Raw genomic sequence first — 10669 nt, forward strand, 5'->3', positions numbered from 1 at the left:
TGGGAGCAGCCTGTGATACTTAAGTCCTTAAGTCCTGCCTTTCTCGACTCACAAAGGGAACCAAAAGGAATTGTTTTGAAATAACAGTGCAAATCAAATTACCCGTCACAGATAAGGGGGAGAGAGGTCAAATATGAAAAGGCTTTAGATGAAAGAAGAATTAGCCTGCAACCCACGAGGAATAACTCAATTCAAGTCTCATTTTCAGCACCCCCCGTATCTGGCGCAACAGAGGTCCCTAACGCAGCCCAACAGATAAACCTGGCCAAGACAATTTGTTACAGTACTGAACACAGAGTCATTTCACCAACCACATGCTACGCATCAAGCGTCCCCTAAAACGCGAAAAGTATATCAACGTATTAGAAGCCATCATCAATCAGCCCAGAGGAAACCAAGCAGCCCTGCTCAGGTTCAAGCCCGAGCTATGGGAAGCCACTCTGTGGTTTGAGTTTGCAGACATTCAGCAGCCCTGTGCGCACCTCCTCCTCTTCCTCCTCATCCTCCTCCCAAGCTGCATCCCTTGGAGCTGGGGTTGACGACCTGGCTGCCCCAGCCTGCAGACATCCCCAAGGCACCCAGGCCAAAAATGAGGTGGGGGGAGGCTCTGCAGGTCCTCTCCTCTTGGCTGCACCAGTGTTCGCCCAGTGCTCCCCAGACTTGGCAGGGTTATTGATGGGCTTGGGACCGCCTGGGGCTCCCGGCAGAGCTTTTCCACTGTCTCCGCTTCAACTTTCCTCCCTTTCACAGAAAAAGTTCTCTCCATCTTTTCCTAAAGACATATTTTATCCCCTTTAGTCGCAATCTTCCTTCTCCCAGAGAGCCGCAGAAAACAATTTGAGACCAGACTAATGCAGCCCTACCAAGGCTGGGCTTGGCTTGGGGGCCAGGCGGGGACCCTCATCAGAGCCGAGACCCACCTCCTGGATAAATAGGCTCCAGAAATTCCTGTCGCTCACCACTGAATGAACCCAGCCGGCTAAAAGGCAGTTGCTAAGCTTGTGCTGGCTGTATTATTCATGGGGATTGAGGAGGATTTCAGAAATTGCTCTATGCAGTGGGGAAGGAGGGATTTATTTTTTTTTTGCTCTTTTCTTCTCCTTCAAACTAAAACAAGTAATTGAAGAGTGAAATTCTGAAAGCTTTCTCAAGGACTCTGGGTATTTAATCTCATTTAAAGCACAGGAATTGCTCCCCATTCCCTTTCTAATTTAATGGGAAACAGGCCCTCTGAAACTGTTGATCACTTGATAATTTTGCCTTGATAGAGCACAAACATGAATGCACGATGCTGTCTGTAGATGCATCCCCAGCTCCTTCCAAATACAGTAAAAAATCTTTTCTGTTTGCGTTTTTGTTAAATGCATTGAAACTGCAGATTCCAAACCTTTCACCCTTGAGGTGGGGGAATGAATAAATGAAAAAAAAATAGATGGAAACAACTCAAAGGGCCTATAAAAAAGCAAGTAAAGGGCACATATCTGTGGATAGTGTGTGCTGAGACTCTCTCTGATCAGACCTGTATGGGAAGAAATGTTTTCCCCACTAATACCATGCATGCAATGCAGGAGCCATCTTTTGGGGTGGTTTTGTTTAAATCCTCCTACACTCCCTCCAGAGTAACAGCAGCTTGGCCAGGTAGAGAGGTCCTGCAGTAGGAGAACAACATGAGCCACCACCTTTTCTCAGGACCTGGTCTGTTACATCTTGGTATTGCTACTAAAGCACTTAACGTGCTTTGAATTTAGGAAGGGAGGGTTGCTTTTACATCCAAAAGCCACCTGGCCCACTGTTGCAGTCCCCCAGGCCTGAATAGCAGAGGTGTTTCTTGCATGAAGACTTGTCTCCAAGCTGGAAAATGTGAAGCATGGGCACTGTCTTAGCTAGGAGGGCCCAGCTTCCAGTATTAGCTGGAGAATGACCTATTAGAGAGCAGCGTAGGGGAAAGGGACCTGGGGGTCCTGGTGGACAACAGGATGACCATGAGCCAGCACTGGGCCCTTGTGGCCAGGAAAGCCAGTGGTACCTGGGGTGGACTAGAAGGGGGGTGGTTAATAGGTTGAGAGAGTTTCTTCTGCCCCTCTACTCTGCCCTGGTGAGACCACACCTGGAATATTGTGTCCAGTTGTGGCCCCTCAGTTCCAGAAGGACAGGGAACTGCTGGAGAGAGTCCAGTGCAGGGCAACAAGGACGCTGAAGGGAGTGGAGCATCTCCCTTATGAGGAAAGGCTGAGGGAGCTGGGGCTCTGGAGCTGGAGAAGAGGAGACTGAGGGGTGACCTCATTAATGTTTACAAATATAGAAAGGATGAGTGTCAGGATGATGGAGCCAGGCTCTTCTTTTTGAAAATCAATGGAAAGACAAGGTGTAATGAGTTCAAACTGAAACACAAGAGGTTCCACTTAAACTTGAGAAGAAACTTCTTCTCAGTGAGGGTGCCAGAGCCTGGCCCAGGCTGCCCAGGGGGTTGTGGAGTCTCCTACTCTGGAGACATTCAAACCTGCCTGGACACCTTCCTGTGTAACCACATCTGGGTGTTCCTGCTCCGGCAGGGGGATTGGATTGGATGATCTTTAGAGGTCCCTTCCAATCCCTGACATTCTGTGATTCTATGAGCTGGTGCCCTCAGCCAAGACCAGGGGGCAGCCAACACTCAGCCTCCTGTCCCTGCTTCACCTGCAGCCCCATCTGCTTCCCTTTCAGAGATAAAAATCTGTTTCAGGTGGGAGTGCTGGGTGGCTGCAGCTGTTGCCCTGTCACATTGGGCTGGGGATCGCAGGATACTCAGGGACATGCTCCCCACGCAGGTGGCCATGACGGAGAGCAGACGCCCGCCATTCCCATCACCCTGAACAAAACCCTATGTCTCTCCCAGAGAGGTTCATAGTTCCTTTCTGAGCTCAGAAAGTAAAGCAGGTGATGGCGGTATGTTGCAGCCCCGTGTTAGGTGGCCCCCAGGGATGATACCTGCCCACCACGTGGCAGCCCCACTGCCATGGACCACTGCTGCTGTGGCTCCTGTGTCACCCTCAAGCTGATCCCAGAGGAGAAGTTGCTCTCAGGTCTGCAGCTGTGGAGAGTTTGAGGGTCTCCTCGCCAAGCACTGGTCGCTTCTACGGTAGCTCCAGGTTTTCTGAGCACTCTCTGGTTTGGATAGTGCAAGAGGATGGACACAAAGTTCAAGAATCAAATCTAAGCCCTGTGCAATTACCTCCCAGGTGGCTTCCCAGATTTCCACATCCTTATAATCACACAGAAATCCCACGGTCCAACCTGATGAGCCCCCCCCCACCCAGTAAAGAGACGATCCCTTTTTCTCAGAGCCTGTAATTAGTTCTTCTAGATTTGCTTTGTCCCCACTGAAGCCTTTCATTAGCGCAGCCTGTGAGACACTATTTGCATAGCTGTGAAATACAAATATATTCTCAATCCTCAGCAGGTACTGTTTTTGCTAACTTATGCTGACATAAAAAAAGGCAGACTGTGACTTCCCCACAACCTATAGAGCTGTTGGGGATTTTTTATCACTTTCACAATTATTAAAATATATTCTCTGTTATTCTGCAAACAGGGCTGAACAGCCCTGGTTTTCATGCACCTCCAGAGCAGCTTTCTGTTCAGGGGCGGCTCGCCATCACTTTCCTCAGCTTTTCCTTCCTCCTGCTTTGCAATGCCCTTTAGCCAAGCCTTTGCAGCTCAACCCTTCCCAGCCCTTTCACTTCTTAACTTGCCTTTATCTCCAACCACGAGTTTTCTCATGTTTGCCCTTCCACTTCTCTCCCATCCTGCTGAGGGGGAGCAAGCGAGCGGCTGGGTATGGGTTTTGCTGCCAGCCAAAGTCAACCCACCCCAATAAGTTTTAACATCTGTAGGTCCCCGGATGGGGGACCATCTGTACTGCCTAACCTGCCCTCACCAGGCACATCTAGGGCTCACATGAGGTTGTTCACATCTTCATTGAAACCTGCAGATACCAGTACATCCCAGTGTGCAGTTTTAGCAGCAGACACTTTCAATCTTTGGGGTTCCCTTGGAGAATTCCCAGTGTTATTGACTATCTCTGTCTATCTATTGCCCATCACTGAACAAATCGACCGACTCGTTTGCAGCCATGGTCTGTAAGGCATTTATTTTCACTTTGATCCTATCTCTGTTCTCCCAGCATCAGGCATTTTCACTGAAACACATTCATTTTTACAGCCAAACCCCATGGCAGACTATGAGGTCAATTGCTGTTTCATTTATACACAATGGCTCCATCCCATTGCTCTGTGTCCACACCACATACTCATCTGGCCAGCACCAGGTTTTCCAGAGTCTGTAAACTGACTTTCTGCACACTGTCTGTATTTGCTCCACCTGGGAGCAAACACTTGACGACATTTAAAAGTCTTTGTCTCTTGATAGAGTTACTATGGGGTCTCTGGGTGTTCTCCTTCAACACTTCTGTTCCTACTCCCCCTTCTTTTAGCTTTTAGGATCACAGCTAAATCTGCCAGTTTGAGAACAGACTGATCAATACCAATCAATATATTGATTATTTCTTGTTTTAAATTCCTTTCATATGTGATGTTTCTTTGGAGTTGGATTTGCTGTTGACAGATCTTGTCTGGGTCACTACCATCTGCTTCAGCCACACTCAGGCAGAAAGCTCTTAAATTCCCAGACATGATCATGCTATTGCACCCTTCCATCAAGTACCACAGCATTTTGCTCTGGGGGAAATGGTGTGAAACATCTTCCAGCATCTCCCCACCAGGACCTCGAGCTCAGATCCCAGTCCCCGCCTTGCAACATCCCAGAGCGCCAAATCCAGTCCCCTTGCTGCGAGAGAACCAGCATCCCTGAGGCTTTTAGCACATACGCTGTTTTCTCCAGCATCATTATCACCAAGTCTGTGTTTTTCCCAAAGCCGTTACTACTTAATGCCAAGTGCATTTCAGTTCCCACTTATTGAGTTTCACTAATAATTCTTCCTCACTTAGCAACAGTTGGTTTTGCAGCAGAAAGCCCTAAGCTGAACTTTACCTGGAGAAAAGCATCCAAGATTCTTGGCAAAGGACCACAAGAGAGAAAATGGCTTTTGGAGCAGCCCCTTGGGGAGCCCCGCAGCTCACCCACAGGGATCTCTCTCCAGGGCAGCTTTGCATATCACACCAACATTTCTCCATGTCAGACCCAGGCAGGAGGAGCAAACGAATTCCCAGCTCCCTCAGTGATCTTCAGAGCAGCCCGTAAGAGATCAACCATGCACCAGCCTTAGGAGAGAGTTTCCACTCAGCATAGGTCCAAATCCCATCATAAAAGCAGCATGTTTTGCTGGCACAGGCTGAACTCCTGCCCCCTGTACGCTCAGGCTGTATATTTAATACCAGACCCCACTCTTTCCCCTGCAGCGCTCCCAGTGCTGCAGAGACATTCGTTTAAAGCACAAAGACTTGACTTGTTGCCCAGAGTGAGACACAGACTCTTTCTCCTTTAAAAAGTAAAATTAAAGGAAAAAAAAAAAGAAAAAAAGGAAAAAAACTCTATAACCTTGGAAGAGCCTCGGGAGGGGTGCTGAGCAGCACCCATCCTGGTGCCTGGCCGGGCATCCTCTCCACACACCCAGCCATGGGCACCCATCGGAGGGAACCACCTTCAAAGGGGCTGGGACACGTTCATTGCTGCACAACGTTATTTTCTTTAGGATTAACAGATTTCTGGCTATAAAAATTTCCATGGCTAAAGCAGCGGTTATTGAAATACATTATTTCATGCTGAAACCCCAGCGCAGGTGTCACGCCATTGAGTTTAACCCTCCCTGCTGCATTGCGTCAGGTTTATGTCCGCTTGCTTGCGGCGAGGCGCGAGCCCAGAGCATTTCAGGCAAGATTAAGGCAGCTCTGGACCACAGATGCATTTGCAGGCCAGACATGTCAACACTCATGGACCAGGTCCTGCTCCCCCAGTAAGGGGCTGAACCAGCAGGTTTTAACTGGTGGATCTGGAGAAGGAAAAAGTATTGTTGCAGACACAGATAATCAGATACTGTGGGACGCCAAAGGAAGCCCTGTCACAGGCTGCCCTCCAAAACATCCAGCCCAGCACTTTTAAACAGCCTCCCTCTGTCATCCTAATGTGTAAGGTCTCAAAACCACCACTCAGCAATGAATATTTATCAGAGCCCAAAGTGCACATTTGGCTTCGCAGAGTGAAACCTGGGGTTTCTTAAAGGATTAGCAGCCTCTGACAAATGCACTGCGCAGAAACTGGAATTGTATTTGAACACCCTCCCCGCCCCAAAACAAGCCCTCTTCTTGAGGCTCTAAGAGCAGGGCTGGAATTTTGCACCAGTGGATGAACTCTCGCAGCTCCTGGAAGACCTTTCCCAATCTTCTGCCCAGAAGAGCCCTCGTGCCTTTTCCTGAAGGAGCTGCACCCACCCTCCCAGCCGTGCTGGCACACACTACATTCAGCTGCCACCCCCATGTGTCCTGTGGTCCCCAAAGCAAGCCCCATCCCAGCACTGTCACCTGGCCTGTAAATATGGGCTCTGCCTGTTCAGACCTTCCCAGGCTATAGCTGGAGCAACAGGCGATGCTCTCTGTCCCATGGGGTGGTGCCACTGTTGCTGCCATGGGCAGGGATGAGGGCTCACACGTGTGAGCAGGACATTGAAGTAGATCACAGCTATGGTCCTCTTGCCATTTTTAAGCACAGTTGCTTGGGCAGGCTTTGGCCATGATTAACTTTGCCTGTTTCCCCAAGAGGAGAGGCACGTGCATCTGGACAGCTTTGTCCCTGTGCACCACAGACCCATCTTGGGTTTGCACCTTCACCCTGGCCGTCCTGCCCCAGGGTTCGAGCTTCTGAGAGCACCTCAGGGGGTGATGCTCCCCACGCACGCAAAAGACGGCAGCCAGCACGTGGGGTGGCAGTGATGCTTTGCTCACAAGGCAATCACCATGCTCCCAAGACCACAAGTTTTTGTGTGTGCTTTTCCAATACACCTTCCACGAGGTGCCCTCCAGAGACCATAAACATCCACCTGCTCTTTCTACCTTCAGTCCATACAGCCCAGCAGAGTCCCCAGCTCCTCCCAGTGCCCTGCTGAGCAGATGAGCTAACGCAATGTCTGTGGAGACGGTCCCTGAGCACAGATGGCTCATTCAACATGAGCAACAAGCAAGCAACCAGCTTTGTAGAAGTGTTTTTCTCCTTGGCTAAGTGCTTAGGTTTGCCAGTGAAGACATTGGTGGGTCCCTAGACTATCTTTGACACCTCTCCCCTGCTTTATACACTACTTACAGGCTGGGACACTAAGCGTAAGGTTGCTCTGCAGGGCAGATGGCATCAGGCTTGTTCACTTTCATGGCAGGGTTGCTCTGCGGCAGTTCTCATATGATTAAGTCCACTCTGCAGAGGTACATGAGCCCTAGCTTAAACAGGAGCCCCAAGGACTTGTCCTCTCCATCCAGGAAGGACTCAGTGAAAGGATATAAGGACTGAAGTGTAGCTGGTTGCCTTGTAATCAGAGGATGCTTCCAGTTGACAAACATGGAGAAGGTTGATTGTAGATGGCTCAGTAGGCTCCAGGGATAATACAGAGGCTAAACAAAGGGAAACCACATCTGAATGAAACCATGCAAAAAGGGTGGATTTGCTTAAACCATCAGAACTTGAGGGCAACACTGAGGGCACCGAGAACCCCCTTCCACACCACCAAGAAGCCAGAAACTGTTGTGTTTAAAGTGGATAAAATACAACATCACACCAAAGGCACCAGATGAAAAGAAGATCAGCAACAGAAACCAAGGTGGTACTATAATTAACTTCTTCTTTTTATTTACACCACAAGAATAACAAGTTGTCATAATGTGGTACAAAATACTGGACTCCTAATAAAGTTGAAATTGAAGTTGGTACTGTCAGAGAAAGACACCATTGGCCAGTAAAAATAAAATAAAAAAAAAGATAAAAGAGAAAACAAAACCAAAAAGCCCCAAACAAAAACAAGAATGAGAAAAAAAAATATTCCAACTCCACCAAGTAAAAGAAAGGACCGTCAGAAAATTTAGCACAAAGAATGCTACCATCACTTAAAGTAGGGTCCATACAATAAGAGTGAAATTGTGTCTAAATTACAGCGTAAACCGGTAGCTGCTACCAATGGTGACGTCATACTGAGCATGTATAGGTATAAAGTAGAATATAATATAGTTACAACTTTTTGATACTACATATCTGTAATAAGCTCTTGGGTGAATAATGTTTCAACCCCTCCCCCCCACTTTTATATATATATTATATATATAAGTTTGTCATCCTCATAAATTGGAAAATAGCGCCTCCACTATGGAGCACAGAAAAGTGTTAATTTATTTTCTTTCAATAGGATACTTTTTCATCAATATCAAAGACAAAGTGAAGATGAGCTGAGAACGAGCTCAACTTCATGACAATGAAGAAACATGTTTTCCTTTTGATGTAAAGTCTCGTTTTAAACCACAGTGTTGCACAGTACACGACTGTTTAAAGTGAAACCAAGCAATAATACATCATGTAAAAGTAATTTTAAAAAAGTTAACGCAGCTGTGCTGAAGAGTTAACTCTTTAAAGTCCTCGTCATTCATCTCCTTAGAATTAACAACTACATGTGTTGACAAAGGGTTGCATCCAACCTCCCCACCCAGCCGAGAAACCGAAACAGAATACCAACCCAAATTAAAAGGAAAACAAGAAAAATTAATGATGACACAGGCAGTTTACTTTGTGTGTTCTGCGTAGTTTCCCTAAAAACACTGTTTCCACATAAATACAATAAACTCTATTATTGGTAAGTCACAAGTGCTAGATAAACGTCTTCTTAAAATGAGAAATGTTTAAGTAGTCCTTTTTATTTACTCTTTTTTTCTTTTTTTTTTAACAATAAAAAGCACAATTTCTTATGAAGTTCAGTAAGACGTGAAAAATGTTCCCACTCTCCTTCCTTAGTGTGCAGCTCTGTGGGTGCGTGCGTGTGTGTGACAACAACGTCCCAACCTTTAGTCTCCGCAAATGCCACGAGAGGAAAACAGAACAAAACAAACAAAAACAAAACAAAACAAAAAAAATCAACCCAAAAAAAAACCCCCCCAAACCACAATTTTTTGTTTTCATTTTCAAAGCTGCCAAGTTTGGCGTGCAAAATCTGTATACAATATAAAGACATGCCAACCTTACAGACCATGCAACCTCAAGGTGTAGGAAACTTAAAAAAATATATTCATATATATTTATATATATATTTATATATATCAATGCCCATAAAAGATGTGGGCCCAAAAAAGTTTACAAAAAGGAAGAATGGAATGAATACATGACCGCGACTAATAAAAAAAGGAATGTTTTGTATCGAAAACCAAACCGAAACAATTAAAAAAAGAAAACCCAACAAAAAACCCAATGGTTACTTGTGTACTGCAAACTGGGCCTCGCTTCTCTGTAAAGAGGATTTAAAGATGCTCCTTTCTTTCCAAGCAGGTGTGAAGGATGCCCTGGGCAGCACCGCGCTGGGATGCAGGACCATCCCGGGCTCCCGCCCTACGGCAGAGACATCTGAAATGAAGAAGCTAACGGCTCAACACGTGGAAAAAAACCCCAGCGAGCCTCAAAACGAGGGCTCTTTCGCCCCCAAAGAGCATCCCCGCCTCGCCCGGGGAGCTGCTGCACAATGAATCCACATCACCGGGAGTTTAGAGGAGACGAGCTCCGATGTCTTGGGACAAATCTTCCCGTCCCTGGCGGAAAGCTGAGCGAAACGCTGTAAAACGAAGGCAGCATCCCGACAAGCTCCTCCGATTTTTAGCAAAGAAACCGGCTCAGCACGGCCAGCCAGCAGCTCTCAGGAACACAAAAATGAAGTAAAAAGCTTTGCCACAACTGAGAGGAGAAATGCAAAACCCCACCAGGGAGGAGCTGACAACAGAAGCGATCGTGGAAACGCGGTTACCGCCCACAGCGTGTACACGGCAAAGGGAAAATTCAAAGTCAGTCACCAGATTCGGCAGCCAAATTAATTTTAGATCACAGCAGCAAAGTGGTTGGTGTAAAAAAAAAAAACCAAAACTAAACAAAAAACAGACCACAACATCTCCAGGTACATCGTGTTTTCACACGGGAAGATTATTTTTAGTATATGCTGAGGATGGTCCTATGTGACCGAAGCTATCCTTAATTTTAATGCGTACTTGGGTTTGCAAAACTCAAATACAGTAGTGTCTGGTTTTTAAATTGCATTATAAACCGAGGAATAAAAACAAAAACCTCTTGCATTTGCTCACGCGAACGATTACGCTTCAAATTCCTCCAGCGAGCGAGTCCTGCATGGAATGAAAACGGCCGCTTCGAGAACTGGAAAAAAATAAGTTACCGCAAGCGACCCCGTCAGTCGTCACCGTAACAGAATAAAAATAAGAATTAAAAAAAATAAACAATAAGCTACCCTTGGTTGTTGTTGGAGGAAGCGTGCGCTATCCTACGCTGCGGTAAGAAGGCACCCGTGTCAATCCGGTCTCCTCCGAGCTGCTCCGGCTCCTCCTGGCAGGACTTTGCTGTTCTCCCACCCATCTGGCTCCTTGGGGTGGGAGGGGTAAAAAAATCACCTTTGGGAAAAGTTCTCCAACCCTGCCCACGACGGGAAGAAGGA

General features: G+C 46.9%; 1 pseudogene; it reads right to left on the reverse strand.

The window, feature by feature from the left end:
- Positions 1-7504: 7504 nt before the first annotated feature.
- LOC102094862 (uncharacterized) lies at positions 7505-9367 on the reverse strand (annotated as a pseudogene).
- Positions 9368-10669: the final 1302 nt, after the last annotated feature.

Source organism: Columba livia, chromosome 7 (assembly GCF_036013475.1).
Source record: "Columba livia isolate bColLiv1 breed racing homer chromosome 7, bColLiv1.pat.W.v2, whole genome shotgun sequence".
Lineage (NCBI taxonomy): Eukaryota > Metazoa > Chordata > Aves > Columbiformes > Columbidae > Columba > Columba livia.